The sequence below is a fragment of the Odocoileus virginianus genome, chromosome 4 (assembly GCF_023699985.2).
Source record: "Odocoileus virginianus isolate 20LAN1187 ecotype Illinois chromosome 4, Ovbor_1.2, whole genome shotgun sequence".
Lineage (NCBI taxonomy): Eukaryota > Metazoa > Chordata > Mammalia > Artiodactyla > Cervidae > Odocoileus > Odocoileus virginianus.
This window is the reverse complement of record NC_069677.1, coordinates 15488875-15508758: the sequence shown is the minus strand read 5'-3', so window position 1 is coordinate 15508758 and position 19884 is coordinate 15488875. Positions and strand designations below refer to the sequence as shown.

General features: G+C 39.2%; 1 protein-coding gene across 3 annotated transcripts in view; it reads right to left on the bottom strand.

The window, feature by feature from the left end:
- ATP13A3 (ATPase 13A3) overlaps positions 1–18078 on the bottom strand; it is a 78499-nt gene extending 60421 nt beyond the window's left edge. The window contains exons 1-2 of one of the 3 annotated variants that reach the window (XM_020881717.2): positions 17585–18078; positions 16361–16430 (exon numbers count right to left, since the gene is read on the bottom strand). The gene's annotated coding sequence lies outside the window, so the exon portion shown is untranslated. Of the gene's footprint in view, positions 1–2867; positions 2930–16360; positions 16431–17584 lie in introns of those variants that run through there. The other 2 variants (XM_020881718.2, XM_070466213.1) reach the window with 2 other exon arrangements.
- Positions 18079–19884: the final 1806 nt, after the last annotated feature.

The following is a 19884-nucleotide window of genomic DNA, read 5'->3' as shown; positions in this document are numbered from 1 at the left end:
AAACTTCTAGGACTTGAAAGAATAAAATTGTTTCCAAGTAAATGCTTCACAGAACACAGTCCAAGGAGATTTACAGGAATGCAAACTATCTAGTCACCATGTCTGCTATCCAATTAAAACTTAAGTCTTACAAAGAACCAAAAGGAGACATCCCATAATGAGAAAAATCAATGGACAAAAGAGGACCTAGAACTGACAGAGATAACAGAATTGGTAGACAAGACCATTAAAATAACTGCTGTAACTGTAGTCTACATGCTCAAAAAAACAAGAGGAAAGACGATCATGTGAAGCAGACACATGAAAGATACAAAAAAATAACCAAACTGAACACAAAATAAAAAGTATAATGTCTGAGATGAAAAATATACTAGATGGAATTAACAGTAAATTGGATATTACAGGAAAAAATCAAAGAAGTTGAAGACAAAGTAACAGAAATATCCAAAATTAAAAATTGAGAGGAAAAACAGACTAAAGAGGGGGGAAAACGCTGGCATAACAGCATCAGTAAGCTGTGAAACGACCTCAAATACTCTGATATACATGTAAGGTAGAAAGGAACAAAAAATAAGTAACTATAATGGCCCCAAAATTTCCAGATTATATGAAAAACTATAAACCCAAGGATCCAAAAAGTCCAACCAACACTAAGCAAAAACATTAAGAAATTACATCAAGGCATATCACCATCAAACTGCTCAAAATTGTGATGAAAATAAATTTAAAATGACATTAAATTTCTTGCTAAAAACAATGCAGGTAAAGACAGAGGAAGATCTTGGAAGTATTAAGAAAAAGAAACTATGATGAGAATTCTAAACCCAGCAAAAAAATATCTTCCAAAAGCAAAGGTGAACTAAGTCTTTTTCAGATATAAAAGCTGGTTTAAGAAAAAAAAAAAAGCAAACCTACACTATAAAAAGTTAAAGGAAGTCCTCAGACACAGAAGGTAAAAAAGATAACTGATAGTAACACAGACCTCTACAAAGGTCTGAAGAATACCAGAAACGGTAACTATGTGGGTAATTATACACAACAACAGCACAAAGAACATTGAGAAATGAAAGCACACTCTTATAAGGTTAAGAAAGCAGAAAATGAACAGCAAGTAATACCCAGTGTAAGCAGTTAAGAGAAAGACTAAAATTTAGAGAAGAAATAAATGAAATTAAAGAAAAAGAGCTGGTTTTTTGACATCAATAAAATTATCATTTCTAGTTGCACATGGAAGTCGGGGGGGGGGGTGCGGGTACAAATTATCAATATTAGGACTAAGGCAGAAGACATTGCTTTAGATTATGCAGATATCAGAAGGAGAATCAAGGAACCAACAAGCAACTTGATACAAACATACCAACTTTTCAGCAGGTCTGAACTTACTTCCAAACAAAAAAAAATTTTTTTTTTAAATCATTATGAACCAGGGAATAGCCATGATAACTGCTAAAACTGACTTAAAAGCTGAGTGATGGTCCATTAGAGTTCATTATACTAATTATTCTACTCTTTAAAGATGATACTATTCTTTCTACTTTTTAATATGTATAAAAGATGGATTGGGAGTTTGGGATTAGAAGATACAAATGATCATATATACAATGAATAAACAACAAAGACATACTGTATAACACAGGGAACTACATTCAGTATCTTGTGATAAACCATAATGGAAGAGAATGTGAAAAAGAATGTGTGTGTGTGTGTGTGTGTGTGTGAATAACTGAATCACTTTGCTATACAGCAGAAATTACCACAACATTGTAAATCAATCATACTTGAATAAAATTGTTTTTTTTAAAAAGCCACGCATCTGAGGAGAAAACAGAAGAAAATTTTCAGAGAACAGTCATTCCTGGCACCAAGGGCTAAGATCTTGAGGACTCTGCCTCTGAATCCCAAATTTACTGACTCAACGTATTATGTATCAGGTATTATCCATAAACTCTTACTCCTGGGTTTTGAATCTAATTCTTCTTCACTCTTGCCTTTTATCCATTGCTTACAAATATAGAGGCACTTCCTCACTTGCGTAAGTTCTAATTTTTCAGCATAGAATATATTTGCAGATAAATAACATGCTTTTATAATTTTAGAAAAAAATTACCATTAAAAATCAATGTTTTCATTAATTTCCTATACTCATAATTATTTAAAATATCTCTTGAGAGAGTACATATTAGTCCAAGATAACTACATTTTCATTTCATATGACCACAGCAAAAATAGTTAAATGAGCTATTACATGATGCACTGCCTAGAACAATCTGAATTCACACTTTTTTAAACATAATTCTTAACCATATTACCTCATTACTCATCTTACAAGTGTTATTTTCTGAAATTTAACTTACTTTTTAAGGCAAAGTTCTTATGTGTTACCAAGTTTTACCAAAGTTGAAATAGTAAAAATAATTTAAGTAATTCAAATAAAAAGTTTCTCTAAAAGTCACCAATTACTATTCTCCCTAGACATATTATACTTCAAAGGAAATTACCAAGATTTCACTTTTCACAAACTTTTAGTAAAACCCAACTGCAACAGCTTACATATGAACAAAAAACATGCTGAAAATGTATATTTAAATTTTAAAAACATGTACATAAATAGAAATCCCTTAACATTTTCTCTGACATATCTATGAAGATAAAAATCTACAAAAACATTTCAAAATAAATTATGTATAAAGGTGAAAATACATGTTAAACACTAGTCTACTAATTATCCAATTAAATATTTAAAGCTTTAATATCAAACTTCTAAAATCCACTGACTTACAGAAGTATAACTTCTGGTGGTTTGAGTGCATGTGTTTTTTTAATCAAGTCAATTTCTAGATCATAAAAAACAAAGAAATTTTTCTTACCAATAGCACTATATCATCATTCCTTCCAACTGTGATATTAGCAGAACTTTCAAAAGCCAACTCTTAACAAAAACAAAATAAAACTAAGCATAAAAATTCATTCAAATGAGAATTTTCTGCCTCGTACTTGTTTCTTTTTGAACTGTTTTCAAAATGACTAAGACACTAAAATTCAGAATTTTTTAATGCACCAATTTTAAGTGTATTTTCAAAAGATACACCTTCTGCCATCTGACTGCCACTGAAGAGCTCCTAATATTTGAATAAATCACATCTAGCTAGTGTACTAAAGTCCCAATTCCACAGTGCACGACAAGCCTTGATGTTATCTAAACAGCAAGCAGCTTATAGGCTATTGTGCTTAACCAAACCCTTCCTTGCATTTACAATGAACCTGATTTTTTTGTGTTGAGTAAAAACAGCAGCACAGGACAAAAGGAAGCTATCAGGAATAAATCTCACTAAATCTAATTTTTGTGAAAGTTAACTTTTTTCTACATTATATATAGTATTAGATCTAGAATATGAGTCTGATCTCATTTCCTAAAACAGAATGAGTTGGCCTCAACAAGAACAGAAATCCCCAAACTTCAGGTATCTTTGCTTCAAACCTGAGCTTCACATGAGCTGTAACAACATTATAAGACTATTTGTAGAGGGCTTTCTTTGGGGATATGTATGTGCCTAGAGGATATGTATATAACAATATTATAACAGTGTATGTGGCAGGTTTTCTTTGAGGATATGTACATGCCTAAAATTCCAAAGTAGATACTTTTACAAGGTGACTTCATTAATGATCTACCACTCAAGTAAAACCTTAAGCAAAGTATATTCTGAATAAATATTTTTAATTGTTTACTTCAGTTGGTATTTGCCAACTTCAGGGAGACCGGAGTTAAAAGAAATAAAAACATACTATTTAATGTTCACAAAATTAAGAGTTAAAAAGTTCTCAAATGATACGCTTCTTAAGTCTGTAAACATGTACTTTTGAAGTCTTTAAAGTTAAAACTGCACTCAACTTTGGGGCTACCTTGTATTGTTGAAAAACAAAATGAATCATCCTACTTTATTCTGTAGTTCTAGATTTTTTTCCTGAGAATTAAACATACCTACTCATGTTAAATAAAGATTTGATAAATACATCTTTCAAGATCACAAAGCAAAAGGTGTCATAAAAATCCTAAAGAATAAACAGCACAGCCAGCATTCTGAGTATTATTTCATTGTCAAATGTGTAGCATCCTCAGCAATTAAGATGACCTTCTGCAATTCAAAACCAGTTCTACTGAAATAAAATGTTTAGCAGTCAATTGAAATAAAATGTGCACTAAAGAACATGAAATCTTTACTCACTGTACAACCTTAATTTTAATATCTATACAAATATTTGTGTAAAAAGAATAAAAAAATCTCAATCTCCCAACTGCAGTAACAAAATTGTGACAAAGGTAAAACTTAACACTCAAGTCAGCTCCTAACAATAAGAATGACATAATATAATTTAGTGAATACATGGAAATTTTACAAGGATACCAGCTAAATTTTAACAAAGCTCTACTCAATACCCATTTTATCACTTCCCATCTTGAACTTTCTCTTATAATACATGCTTTTGTTTCTGTGTTTAGGCTTAAGGAAGACCATTGTATCCAATATACACCAAACCAAAACTGTATTTACATTTGCAAAGTGCAGTCTTTGTATAATTTATTTTTTGTAAGTTACAAAACAATGTGATAGCTTAACAAAATAAGTTATAATTAGGAAAGGCAATGCAATTTTCTGTCTTAGGGTCAATTTAAGAACATTAAGAGTTCTAACTTAACCTGCACTATAGCATATGTGCATACATTTTAATCATTTTCATTATATACACTATTTAAAGAAAGAAACAAACCCATTTATTCAGAGAAACTCCACGTGGTAAGACTATCATTACACAACATAATGGCTTTGAGTATTACAATCAACTGTATAGCATTTAATCAGTAAAAATTGGGAGAAGGCACCTTTGAATTGACAATCGCATCTATGCTTTATTTTCATTATTTTAATTTACAAAGGAAATAAGTAAAATTAATCATTTACACACATCATAACTAAGTTTGCATAATTAAATAATTAAGTTTGTCTACTTAAAATGAGTTTTTTTCATTTATTCAAGTTACTCTGATCTTAAAACTTTTATACTTCCCCTTAAATCTTCCTCATATATTCAACCTTCTAAAACTCCCTACTCAAGGAAAGTTTTGAAAGTACTATAATTGCTAGATTGATTTCAAAATCTTACTAGTAGAAAGGCTCACTGTGGTTAAGACCAGTCCTAAAGAATGAAATATTCAAAACTGGCAGAACCAAAAAGGCCTCAAAAGAAAACTGGCACCTACCCCTAAAACAAAAGGCTGAACAGACCTGTAAACTGGTGACATAGCTATTGGGGCAACAATGTGTCAGGATAGGAAGGGAGGAGACTTCAGTACTCTTTGAATGCTCCTACCATCTACGTGCAATAATATTTTTAAATAGATAAGGAAAGAAAGAAGAAAGACAGCATATGTACAGAATTCTAATTCTACCACACATGGCCACCTGTGGGCCTGAACCTGTAGGAAGCTCCAAATGGTCTCATTAAAGCATTCCACTCTCTCTGCCTAAATAGCACTCTCTCACACTGTTATTTTACCCCAGACACGGTAAAGTAGCCATTTTGAAGATTCCCTTAACAAATATATTTCAAGAAAGCTACAGTTGGTTCTTTTTATTTTTATTTTTTATTTCATTTTTCTATTTCCTCCTCTATTTTGGCTCCACTGAGGAAAAGTACTAACCAGAGATACAGCATAAGCAACAGCAAATTCTAAATTATTTTATCAAACTAATCCATCTATAAATCTTAAGTGAGCATATATGCCATGTTCGTTACTATATTAGGAACAGTAAGAGATACACACCATTATCACAAAATACAAAAAAAAAAAAAAAAAAAAAACCAGAAGGAAGAGTAAAGAACTCAAGAGTCTGCTTTAACTTGTTCTTAAATGTCGACTAATTCCCCATGAACTATTTCGCAAGTTCCTTCACCCAACTTGGTTTCAATTTCTCCACTAAAATGAGATGGTTGTAATAAATCACGATTCATTCCAACCACGAAAGTTTTTGACCTCCTGAAGTATTGCCTGTGTACACAGTCTGCTGTTGCGTTCTTTCACCATTAGGTGGTGCTCCAACACAGGTAAGAAAGGCTGCCAGTTTTCACAACTTTGACAAGGCAATCACTGATTAAGTATGATTAAAGGTAAGAAATTTTATACAAAAATTTTTTAGTACCAATGCAAATATTAATATGACAAAGTAGGAGCTGCTCATAATAGAACTTCTGTTTCATGTATCTCAATGGAAAATAAGACATCGCAATAAACATAAAACACATGATAATGGGGAGGGGAAGGCAGATGTATTATTCCCTTCATACAGATTATTCCCAAATTCACACTCGTCTAAAACTAGAATTTAGGGTACAATGTTGTGGAACCAGGGAGGAGGGAAAACAGAAACAGTTAAAGAGCACATGATCCTACTGGAGAACAAGATAAGGTAAAGTATGAAATTATGTGATAAAACATTACTTATCTATTAAACTGGCAATGAAAAAAAAGCTCCTTTATACATTGCTGCTAAGAGTGAATCTATACTTGCTTTTTGGAAAATCAACTGACTATAGATGAAAACTTAAACCTCCTACATACTCTGATCTAACAATCCCAATTAAAAATCACACATGTACCTATACATGTATGTTACCACTAACTCTTTCTTCAAATTCCTCTCTGCATTGTTAGACTTCTGAAACAGATATAAAAGTTTTGGACTTTTTTTTTCCTTTGGGAGTGAGAATGGGTACTTACAAAAAATCTAGCTGAAACAAATGACAGTATTTTAAACTCAGAAGAAACTGTAGAGCATGGGCATTTAATAATAGGAACTGACAAATCAAGAGTTCTAATAACTCTGTAAATAAATCAAATTGTTTGAGCCTAATTCCCCAAACTAAAAGTTAGACTTTTAGGGTTAAGGGATTAAATGGTACAAACCATTATATATAGAGTGAGTTACAAGAATATATTGTACAAAATAGGGAATACAATCTATATTTTATAATAACTATAAATGAAGCCTAATCTTTAAAAATGTGAATCACTATTATTTTACACATGTAACTTACATTATATTGTACATCAACTATACTTCAATTTTAAAAAGCTACTTTATAGAGGTGTGGTAAAGGTTTTCGTTAAGCAATATATCATGAATGTTTCTTCCATTTTAATGCAAATTACTATTTCTTCTAAACTGTAATGCTATTAATCCAAATCCATAATAGCTTGTTTGACATTTCAATCAGCAATTTAAAAGGTGGTCTTTGAAATCTAGACACATTAATTCTAAGACTCACATTTCACATTTTAGCATAGGTACAACTGGGATTTAGCTTAAATAAACGTCACTGTCGCAGTTGACAGTAACTCCAGTGATGCAGTCATCAGTGGATGCTCCTAGGACAGCGTTTATAGCATTGTCATTTCAGCTGAGTAAAGTGCATTACTGGCACTACAATGCTCAGTTTAAGTTGATGATTAAAAGTACTCCAAAAGACTACATTGTAGTTGAATATTAAAACATAAAGTGATCATTTGCACAGAAAAGTATCAAAATACAGCAGCAGAGCAGAAAGGAAGGACCAGGATTAGAAACAGTGGGTGGGGGGGGCGCTGGACAGGGAAGAGTAGAGGGGGAAAAAAAAAAAAGAGGGGCGAACAGGAGAACTTTCCAGAGAATTATACTTCTAAATATTCAGTATGTTAAGGAGTCACAAATGGACCACAGATTTGTTCATTTTTCTTATAACAACAAACTCCAAATAATTTTTCTTCATTAACTCAGTAGTTCAGTATGGCTCACATTTCATTCTTCCAAACATTATAAAGACTCAACCCCAAAGAACACAAAGTCACCAGGAAACCATTCTGCACAAAAAACCCAATCCCGCAGATTCACAATTAACAGTTGACAGGCACTGGGGTCAGCTTTTTTCAATTAAGTGAATGTGGGAAAACCCACTTACTCTTTTTTCTCCAATTTGAAACTTACCCAAGTTGACTCAGCATGGGGAAGGACCTTACATCTGCATTCAACAAACACTTCAATAATATGGAACTTTAACTTTCTGCGGAGAGGATAACAGCCTTACTCAAGGTACAACTATCACAGAAATCTAAACTTCCCCATTTCCTATGGTCATTCTGTAATCCACTATTCAGGATTAAAGAAAAAAAAATCAATGTGTTTGGGTACTACGTCAACTATAATAATATTGACTAACATTTGCAGAAGGATTTTTAGTGTACAAAAAATTTTAACTGGCATTATCTACTTTATTTACCAGCTTTCAATCAATATTGTCTTTTAAAGACTGAAGGAAATTAATCTTCACTTAACTAAGATTAGCATTTTGCACTTTCCCTAGAAAGACAAGCATGGAATGACTTTATATCGAAAAGCCTTACCAACAAATTAAGGGATGTCATGTAGATAGCACCATCCATTTTCCAGAAATTCATCTGAAAGCAACACATACTTGAAATACATACTTTCATATGGAAAACAGTGACTAAGTTCCCAAGACAGAGCACAAATGACCTTTTTACCTACCACAATGCAGCTGAATTCTACTTCCTATCACACTAGCCTGGGTCATGGGGCAGGTAGCCAGGTGACCAAGCCTCTACTTCTCTGCCCACTTCTTAATTATTAATATTCCCCAAGCCTCCACTTCCTCTGCCCACTTCTTAGCCATTAATATTCTCTATGCTTCTGTCAGGGGTAAAGGGTGATACCACTGTCCCATCGACCATGGCGACCACCAATCAGTATTGTCAACACTGCTCTCTCCCAGACCCACAGATTCAAACATATACTGACCACATTTTGCTAACACCCAAAAGGCTTGTTTCATCTTCCAAAAACCTGCTCTCCCACTTGCTGCCACCACTACCAGTTCCCTCTACTCCTTTAACAGATAGCCCTTGCCTCAAAAACCATGCCACCAATTTGAAAGTCATCCTAGACTCCTACCTATCCCACACCTTCTATATCCACCTGGGCTCTGTCTTATCATCTCTGCTTTTCTCATACCCACCTCCCCTATCTGCACCTGCATGCCTCAGCTCGAGTCCAGAGCCCTCTCCAGTCTCCCTCATTCAAATTAATAGAAGAACAAGATAGGATCATTTCTCTTTGTTTAAAATTTCCAGAGCTTCCTACTGTCTGCAGCAGCATTTCCCAATTGATAAAAGTCCCTCCAAAATTTTAAAGGTATTGCCTGCTCATATAAATTGAAGAAAAGTGCTGAATTAAAGTGAAGCAGCCTTTTTACTAGCAAGACTTTGGAAAGTTTACAACACACAATACTACTATGTGTTTGCCCTCCATGGGAAACTGGGGCAGAAGAGAGGCCTGACAGGGCTCCAGGACAAAGACACAACCAACTGGAAGACAAAATCCTTCGGAACCTGGCCCTGCCCAGCTGTCAACATCATCCTCCAGTCAACAATGGTTATTATTCACCTCCTACAAACCTTAATCCCATCTATACAGAACACAGCTTGCAATTCCTCCAAGAGCCCTACTGATTCCTCACTCCACTCCTTTATATATGTTGTTCCTTCTGCAAAGAATGCCCTCCCCTACCTAATTAGTCTGGCTGAAGAGCTCCTGCTAGTCCTTCCAGACCATGGTCAACAACCTTCTCTAGGAAGCTTTGATGACTCTCTAAGTAATGAAATTTTTCTTTTTTAAGTATGGAGCGGGCAGTGCGGCCTAGTACGCAGAGAGGCTGGTTCATGTCAGAGTCTAGAGTACTTCTGACTGAGTTTCCCTGCAGGGTTTCCCCATTGTCATTTCATCCACTCCTGCCCAGGAGCAGCAGGGGTGCTGCCGGCAGCTGCAGATGGAGCTGGTGCTGTGGCAAGCCCATGGATCACCCATTCTTATTGGACTGAAAAGTTTGTTTCTGTTTTAGAGACCATTGATGGTCAATTTTTCATTATTATGGACAGGGAGTCTCCCAACATGTTCATCAATGAACTTAAAACAGGGCCTTTATCCTAACCAAGTATTAGTATCTTGAAACCTAACCCCAGACCAAGTGTTTGATTTAGGGAAAGGCAAATTGAGGAAACCAAAATTTTGCCAAAGTACTCTACTATTTCAAAATAAATCTAATAATATTACATTAGCATTCCAGCAAGAATCATTATGGTTGATCACTACTTCCTATTTCATAAAAAAGCATTTGCTGGAATGTTATGTCCACACATGCCAAGTACGTGCTACATTCTGGAGATTACAGAGATTACATTTCTAACCTCAAGAAGCCAAATCTAGGTTAGACAAGTAAGCAAGCAAACAAACATGTCACACAAAGTGGTTGCACTCCGCAGTGAAGTATGCACCACGGGAGCGCTGAGAGCAGCCGGGCCCGGGGAGGGAGGGGAGGTGTGCGGGGACAGAGGAGTCTGCAGAAAAGAGCCAGCTCTCCCCGGATCCAAGACCTGACGCCCTGACGGGTGAAGTTCAACAGGCAAACAAGCAGTACAAAGACAGGAAACCAGAGAGGGGTGGAATCCAAGTAGAGGAGTTACCCACATGCAGAAGTGTGCTAAGGTACGAAGTCTGAGAAAATGTCAGGGAATACACGCTGCCTGAACTAGCTGGAGCACAGGATGCCTCTGAGGAATGGCTGGAAACGGAGCTTTAAAAGATGGCACAGAATCAAATGATGATGAAAGACCTTGCTTGATAAAGTTATGGATTAACTTGTATGTAATGAAGCTTCTGAACTTTTCTCAACTGAAAGAGACCCAAGGCCATGAGGAGGGGCCCACATTCCCAAAGAATACCATGTGAATGGGGTGCAGTGCAGCAGTTCTGAGTTCCCTTGCTAGACTGTGTACCCGAAGAAGGCAGACTCACTTCTCAGTATATATCCAACATTCAGTTCCGTTCTGGGCACCCACAGGATCTAACAAAGTATCCAACAGGATCTAACAAAGTATCCAACAGTTAGATATGCTAACACCATCTCAGGGCTCAAGGAAGAAGCCCTAACCCAGCCTCCTTCCTTACTGCCTATAAAATCACAACCCTTATGCATTACAGTAACTGATAACTGCCACAACTTTTAAAAGAACATGCAGAAAGGTCATTCACTATGGGATACAGAAAAAGGATTTGGGGAAAAAACACATTAAGATGCTTTTGAACCTGACAAAATTAAGCAGTTTTTCTATTCTTCTCACTAAAAACTTAACTGAAAACACCTATGGATTATAACAAGTATATTTTCACATCAAAAGAAGTCAGATAAAAATAGATTAAATAAATAAAAATAAGTAAATAACAAATAGATAAAAATCTATTTTAACTAAGAATTTGCTAGGTTAGTCTTTCAAGTAATTAAGTGCTACTTAGGCCACCTGCCTGTAGTACTTTACATTTTACTTAGTAAACTGAATTATGATAATTAGCAGACAAGTAAGAACTTCACCTCTGGTGCTTGGGGATATAATAAAAATAGTAAGGGAAAAATATTTGGTCCAAGAAGAACCAGTGACTCACATTTTAAAGAAATCAGTCCAAAGGCCACAGAAGTGAAACAAATGTCAAGCCCTCTTTTTAAAGAAAAGATGAAGACATATTTAACTAATCAGAATTTCTAAATAAGGGAACATAAAATCCTATTAAGAAAACATAATTAAACATATTTTTAAATTTTATAAATGTAGCCAGAAAAAAATAAAATAAAATAAATTTTATAAATGTAGCCAGAGAGAGAAACAACAGGTTAACAGTAATACAAAGAATGGGGGGGGGGGGGGGGGCGCGCAGGGACGAGTCTGAAGACACACCCAGTAACAATATACATCAAATGTATACTACAGACACATGAAATGAACACTTTTTAGGATGTTGCTACCAAAGATGCAAAATCATGGTATTTTTCCTATTAACAGCCTGAATTGAACAGTATGTCATTATGGCCTGCTACTCTAGTTGAAACAAGCAATCCTCAATCACAATCCACACACTCTCTCATCACATACACACACACAGAGACACACATGGTATGACTTGTTTTGATTATATTAAACATTATTAAACTAACAATAGTGAAAGCTGCAAGTTTAGTCACTCAGTAGTGTCCCACTCTTTGAGACCCTATGGATTGTAGACAACCAGGCTCCTCCGTCCACGGGATTTTCCAGGCAAGAGTACTGGAGTGGGTTGCCATTTCCTTCTCCAGAGGATCTTCCTGACCCAGGGATCGAACCCGGGTCTCCCACATTGTAGGCAGACACTTTACCGTCTAAGCCATCAGGGAAGTCAATAAACTAACAATAGTAATTTACCAATTACTGGGCCTCTTACCCTCAGAACTCTCTACGTTTTAATACCTCCATTCAGCAAATGAAGAAACTAAAAACTACTTAACTACAGAGGTAGTTTAAGTGATGAGGTTGAAATTCAAAATCTCTTATGTGTGTAAGGTTCTGAGGTCACATTTTAACCAATATACCATGCCCTCTACTGGGGCATATGACTGTTAAATCTTCAGACACCATGACATTTCTTTAAAGAACAGGGTCTTCTTACTGTGCTACCCCCAGAGTGATATTAAGTTCAAATACTTTAAGCTTCATGGAAAACATTAACAACTTATAGTTGTTTTAATACATGCAAATCTTGCTCCTAGTAAGGTGACTTTTCACTCTTAAAAACACTGAAAACAGCTGAATATCCACCTAAAACTACAAAAAGTGCCAACAGTGCCCCAATAATCCCAACTTTATTCCTTAGCCCTTAATTATGCTAGTGTGTGGTATAAAACACCCCGTATAACTCGAGGGAAATAGATTTTCTAAAACACCTAATTTCAAAATAAATAAATAAATAAATAAAACACCTAATTTCTTTCTGTATTATTCACACTGTAGAATCACATCACACATGGATTTAATTACATCAATCCAATTATTGGTGCTGCAAGAAAAAAAAGAAAACAAGAGAGAAAAATACTCTAAATAACGGTGGTAGGATGCTTGCCCTCACATCCTCGTCCCAGAGTGAGCAGGCAATGGAGACTGACTCTGCTGTTCCTCAGTCAATCCAAAGCCCAGTCACCCGTTGAGATTACAACTCCAGAAAAAAAGTCACCTGTACTAACAGCTGGGGAAAACACTAGCTTGTGAGAACTGAAAAACAGTACGTCGGTTAACCAGTTTTCAAACTGGTGCCTTCCTAAACCACTTTTTCACGGGTAATTTTGACTACACAGGATTTTACCTTAGATGAGAATTTAAGTCCAAAGCTCCTACATAAAATTGGATTTCATTTTACTCAGGTCTTCAGAGCAGAAAGAATTAGGATCCAAAACACTTGTCTTTTATATAGCAGAGTAAGCTACTAACGTATTTTTCATCCTACTTCACAAGTGGGAAAAAGAGAGCAATAGGATGCTGTAAAGAAGCCATACTAAACACATGTGAGAGATGTTCCATGACTTACTTTAAAATAAACAAAAGGTAATAGAAGTCTGTCAAATGATCAAAAGCAATCCTTTAAAGTTGGTTCTCAACAGAGGGAAAAAATAAACCCACAAACATTCACCAAGCTTTGAGATGTGCCATTACTACACAGTACAAACTAAAGACAGGGTGAAAAGAATACCCAACCAACAGAAAGCTTCTCCTTTACCAACATGTGGTCACTTACCTCTCCAGACATCAGTTTCCTTTTCTATAAAAAGAAGGGGCTAATTTAAATAACCTTTGACTGTTCAACATTATTATTTTCCAACCTCATACCTCCTTATTTCATTGTCCAACTCATAAATCTTTTGTGAAAAAAATAAAAACTAAGTAAGAATCAATTAATCAAGTGTGCTAAGGTAGAACAGTTCTTCACTTCGCTACCAGTAACGGTGAGAAATATTTTTATTTAAAATTTTTGAGAAAGATTATATAGACATCACTAAGTTTCATATCATGTAATCATGAAATTCTACTCTAACTCACTGTTCTTGGAAATTTTATTTCTAACCTAACTAGTATCTGACTGTCAATGGCTTTTTTTTTCTGGGGGAGGTGGGGGGTTGCAGGGGGCATGGCTTGTGGGACTGAACCCAGGCCCCTGGCAGTGGAAGCACAGAGTCCTAACCACTGGACTGCCAGGGAATTCCCTCAACAGATTATTTAAAAGTAAGATCCATAACAAGTAAGTGAAAGGGTTAACTAGACAGAAATTTTGATTAAGAGATTGATTACAACTTACTTCACTCATCTCAGGTCACATGCAAAAAAACAAAGACTTCAAACACAGAGTACTACCCCTTCCTGCATTCTCAGTTCATACTAGTATTAGTGGCCTTTGGTGACAGAAGGGGTGAAAGATGGATTTTCACCTGTAAGTTCAAAGACATGTGCCTCTGGGCAGCTAAATTTTCATAAATCTGTAAGAACTCTTCCCTTGTGGAGACACCTTATGGTACATAAGTCCTTTTTAAATTTGGACAGTCTCTAAGTTTGTTATTTGAGTTAATGACTTACCATCTCATCTAGCAAAGGCCCCAATACAAGCCTTTGGGTTTAGGTATCATGAGGTCTGGTGTTAGGAAACAGGACAGCTGGTCTATGGAAACTCTTCAGCATTCCTCATCCTCAGCTTTCCTCACTCTCAGACATTTGACACCTGGCCAACTCTTCCTTTCCTTCATTCCATTTTTTTCCTTTCTTACTGAAGATCAAAAAATCATTTCAACTCACCATTGTAACTGTGATCGTTTCTTCCAATTACCATTTATTCATGACATTTCACATTGCCTCTATGTTTAATCATACTAATACAATGTTTTCATCTCAATTTTGTAATTACTAGTTACCATTAATTTCCCTTGTGGCTTCCCTTGTGGCTCAGCTGGTAAAGAATCTGCCTGCGATGTAAGAGACCTGGGTTCGATCCCTGGGTTGGGAAGACCCCCTGGAGAAGGGAAAGGCTACCCACTGCAGTATTCTGGCCTAGAGAATTTCATGGACTGTATAGTCCATGGGGTCCCAAAGAGTCAGACACGCTGAATGACTTTCAGGTCACCATTAATTCAACATATTCTACCTTATAAATGATACTGACTTTTCCCCAGATTAAAAAGCCTAGAACCTTTTATTTTTTAACCTGAATGCTAAAATATGTGGCCCAATTCTGATCCTCTCTTATTCCTCTACTCTCAACAAATGAAGATTAAAGACGCTATCATTTCCTTGCACATTACCTGGACTAGTTAAGTGGGTCAATTAGAATACAGTTTTGATAACTACAGATTTACTCTCTCCAAGAAACTAGTGGTCTTCATTTCACACAGAAAAACTATGTTCCAAAACCAAAGACTAAATCTCATCAGCTAACTCTTAGATCCAGATTGAACCAGATGAGCTATCTAGCACATTCAGAACACATTCCATCACTGGAACAAACCTTCTGAATATGTGTCAAGTAGCTCTCAGACATTAGACTATGTTCCTTTAGCATACCACTGACAGTTGTTTTAAGAATGTTGTTTTCAGTAAGTGATAAGCTGCTAACTCCTATTCAACTTAAGATGCATTCACAAGGTCTCCCACTTAGGTTACCCAGTATACCAGTGAACAGAAACCAGCTTTAAATGAACCAAGTAATCAATATCATTATGAAATTCTACTTCTGTCTCCTAAGATTTTAGAAATTACAACCCTCATTGTCATTCACAGGCATGAAGTTCCCATTTCCACCATCACCTAGACCAGTGGGAAAAGCTACAAAAGGACAAAATTCCACAGGATGCCCCATATCACCTCATCACTGCCCACTTCCTAGGATTGCCATCAATTTTAGCAATAAAGTATATTCACATCTTGAAACTTTATACTCACAGTGGTTACAAAACCACCATACTAAACAAGCACAGCCAGATTCAGTATATGGAATGGAAGGGGGAAAAAAACTATTTACTATTTCCTTTACATACGCTCTTAGCTAGTCCTCAAAACTCTGTGATGTAAGTACTAGTATTCTCCTTTGTTAATAAAAAAAGAAAGAAAAAGAAGAACAGGGAAGTTAAGCAAAGTAACAGTATGATAATTTTAATAACCAGAGCTACCCCAAATAAAACTTCCTGGACAAAGAACTCACCCCTCTTACTATATAATTGAACACGGAGTCAAAGTAAACACTGTCAACTTTATTTTCAAAAGAAATTTCTACTTAATATCTTTATTATAACTGCACTACTTAGGATTCAAAGCAACCAGGATCAACACTTTTCTTACCCAATTCTATAATCAAAAACAGGCTTTGTTGTTCTAATGTTCAAAAATCTCACTTAGCTGTCTCACCCTCACCTGATCTAATGGTGTCCAGAAACCAAGATGTATGTCCAGACACTAAGATCCAAGGATGTTTCTGTCAGATCTATGGGAAAAGGAATGATAAACACCTGTTACAAAAGCTTTCCAAATTCGGAAGCTCTGAATTATTGTCAATCCCCAATCACTGGTGGTGCTGGAAAACTCTTGAAAGTCCCTTGGACAACAAGGAGATCAAACCAGTCAATCCTAAAAGAAATCAACCCTGAATACTCATTAGAAGGACCGATGCTGAAGAAGCTCCAATAGTTTGGTCACCTGATGTGAAGAGCCGACTCATTGGGAAAGATCCTGACGCTGGGATAGAAGGCAGAAGAAGAGGGCGACAGAGGATGAGATGGTTGGATGGCATCACCCATACAATGGACATGAATTTGGGCAAACCCCAGGACGGTGAAGGACACGGAGGCCCGGAGTGCCGCAGTCTATGGGGTCGCAAAGATTCGGACACGACTTGGTGACTGAAACAAAATCAGATTCCCTCGGTTCCCCACGCCCGCAAAAGAAAAAGAAAAAAAAAAAAAAAAACAGAAAAAAAAAAAAGAACATCCACCAGAACCTAACTTTTCGGAAGACATGGGGAGAAGGAAAAGCTATAAAGAGAGAGGTCACGGAAGTACTGGAGGAAAGGGCCCTAGGTGTTTCTAGAGTCGAAGTGAAAGGCCTTGGGCAAGCTGTTATGTCACTTTTCCTCTCTGGGCCTCACTCGGCTTAATGCGGTGACTGGCAAGGCTACTACTCCGTGGCTTAGGACGAACTCAAGATTCCTCAGTGAGCACACGAGCAAACCCATCAAGCTCCCTGCCAATACTGCTAACCTTCGATCTCACCATCTCCAGGACTTTCTAAAAGCGTTGGACCACCTCACCATCTCACTCCCAAACCCGAACACACTTGCCTCCCCAACTAGCGGCGTGTCCCAACCAGGCCTTCACACCCACAACGTGGAGCCCTTCTTCTCCCCTCACCTGTCCCAGACAATCAGCAGTCTTAGCGCTCCGCTTCTCACCTTCACACACATCTTCCCCGAAAAAAAGATGCCCAATTCCGGCCCGGGGAGGCCGACCCTGAGCTCACCTGGTGCCCGCCACCCCCAACAATACCACTCCCCTCTTCCAACCTCGCACATCACCACCACCACCCGCTCCACGCCCCGTTCACCCTGCCCTCCGCCGTCTCGGGGAAGCTAGGGCCACTCACCTGGCGCCCCCGCACCGTCTCCAGGGCGGCCTCCCGTCCGGAGCTGCCAAAGGGCTGTGTGGGACCGGGGCCGGGCTCGCCGCTGTAGCCGCCGCCGCCGCTTCACCTCAGCCCAGCCCCATCGCCCTCGGCCGGCGCCGGCGGCAGCGGATCTCTCGAGCTCGAGGAGCCGCCGCCGCCGCGCGCTGCGGCTCCGGGTGAGGGGAGGGAGGCGCCGCGGCGGGGCCCGGGCCGAGCAGGGAGCTAGGGCGTCCGCGCTCTCCTCCTCTGCGTCCGCGGCGGCTGCGTGCTGCCGGAGCAGGGTGAGAACAAGGGCGGGCGACAGGGGGAGGTAGGCAGGGGAGGGGGGCGTTCTGCACTCCGAAACTGCCTCTCGCCTCCAGCAACGGAGCGAACCCCCCTCCCCTCAGCGGTGGCGCCTGGATCAAGCTGCGGGGAGAGCCAGCGGGCGGACGGGGAGCGCGCGCTGCTAGCTCAGGACTCCCGCGCCGGATGTGAGGTCACGTGCTTGCCTCATCCAGCGCCGAGGGCGGAGGAGCGCAGAGGGTACGTCGGGAGGGGCGGGGCCGGAGTGGGCGGGGCCGGAGTGGGCGGGGGCGAAGGCCTTGCCCCGCCCACATCTTCTCCTTGAGCCCCTCTTCCCCGGGCTGGAGCCAAAAAGAAAGAGGGAGGAATAACGCTGCAGAGGAGCTGTCTATTGGGGAGGTGTTACTAACGCAGGACAGCTTTTTTTTTTTTTTTTTTTTTTGGTGGGAGGACGTGGTATTTGCCATTCTGGCCGCCGTGCAAAGACCAGATTACAGTCCAAATCCTCATTTTATGAACAGGGAAACCGAGTTTGTAGTGAGGGGCCTAGCCTGACTTGCCCAGAGTCAAGGTCACAGAGATAGCTTGTACAACAGTGATGGAGAGGAGGTCAGATCCTGGCTCGGCTCGCAGTTCCTTAACATTACACTCGCCCTTGCAGAAACGAAAAACTATAGATCGCATTTAACAACCGGCTCAGCGGTGCCCAGCCTTGGGAGGATGACTGGAAGGCGTACCCAAGAGAAAGCTCCCACGCGCCCACTACACCTCCTCCAGGGGTAGGGATTTTCTTCCGACAGCGCTGGATGCAAATTAAATACTTCCCCTAGTAGAAGATTTATCTCGGGGCACAGAGATGAACAAATCTTCCGGCCGGGTGAACAAATGGCGAGTTCGGTTTCGCGGCGTCCCTTGGGCAACCCGCACAAGGAGCGCGCTCAGCCACCTGCTGCCTCGGGCTCCGGCCATCTTTCCGCCCTGAGACTCTCGCCCGCGCCCTTTAGGCCCCGCCATCACTGTTAGTGTCATTCACCTCGCGGCCAACAGAACTCCCACCTGCAGGGGAGGAAGTAAGGAAGAGACTCCCGACCTCTGGTGCACCGCTCTCAGGAGCTTTCAGGCTCTGGCACATGATACTACAAGTCGGGGGTTGCTACCCTTGATCCGCAACACGTGGTGACACCTCATCTGAGACAGCACACATCCATAGCATCGATGTCGCCTCACGGGGAGCCAGGAACACACTGCTCCTGGGCCCCTACGTCACGTGGAGTGGGACAGTTTACGCGCACTTTCTCATACCGCGTGGCGTGGGCCCACACTGTACCCAGATGGATCTACAGCCCTCTCTCCAGCCCATGGGATCAGTCTCACCGTCTGTTTCCTCCCTCAAATGAGTAAATGAGATAAGGAGTGTGGTAGTTGCTGGGCATACTGTAAGAAGGTGTCTTGGTGGGGTTGAGCCTGTAAGCTTCCTTCGTCACCTCTCGCTGCCGCTTGGATCCTCGCTGTTTTCCCTTGGCCTTTAAACAAGCTTAGCTCCTAAAAACAAAACTATGGTGCTCAACCTCCGCTCCAAGTGCCCTCTCCAGTTAGCTTCCAAGGGCTTCTCTCCCTCTAATGACCTCTTAAAACAGTGGTCTCTCTGCTGTCTCCACTTCCTCATTTCTCAGCACTGGGCATTCTAGCTTCCCCTCTTCTCCCCAACACACATCCTTCCTCACCCTTCCTGGGCAAGAGAATCCCTGCCTTTCATTCTCCCAAATCTTAGTAGGCACCCTGCAGGCATTCTGTTTCTGGGTCCCTCTGCTGCATATGACAATTCAGATGACCCCCACCTTCTGGAATCTCAACATTCTCTTGGTTTGCAGAAGAGTATACTCTTCCAGTTCTCACATCTCAGTAAATAAGGCCTCTGCCTCCTTGGGTGGCATCCTTATGTGCCACTAATTGTGAATCTCCATCTTATATGCAAGACTCTGAACCCACAGTTC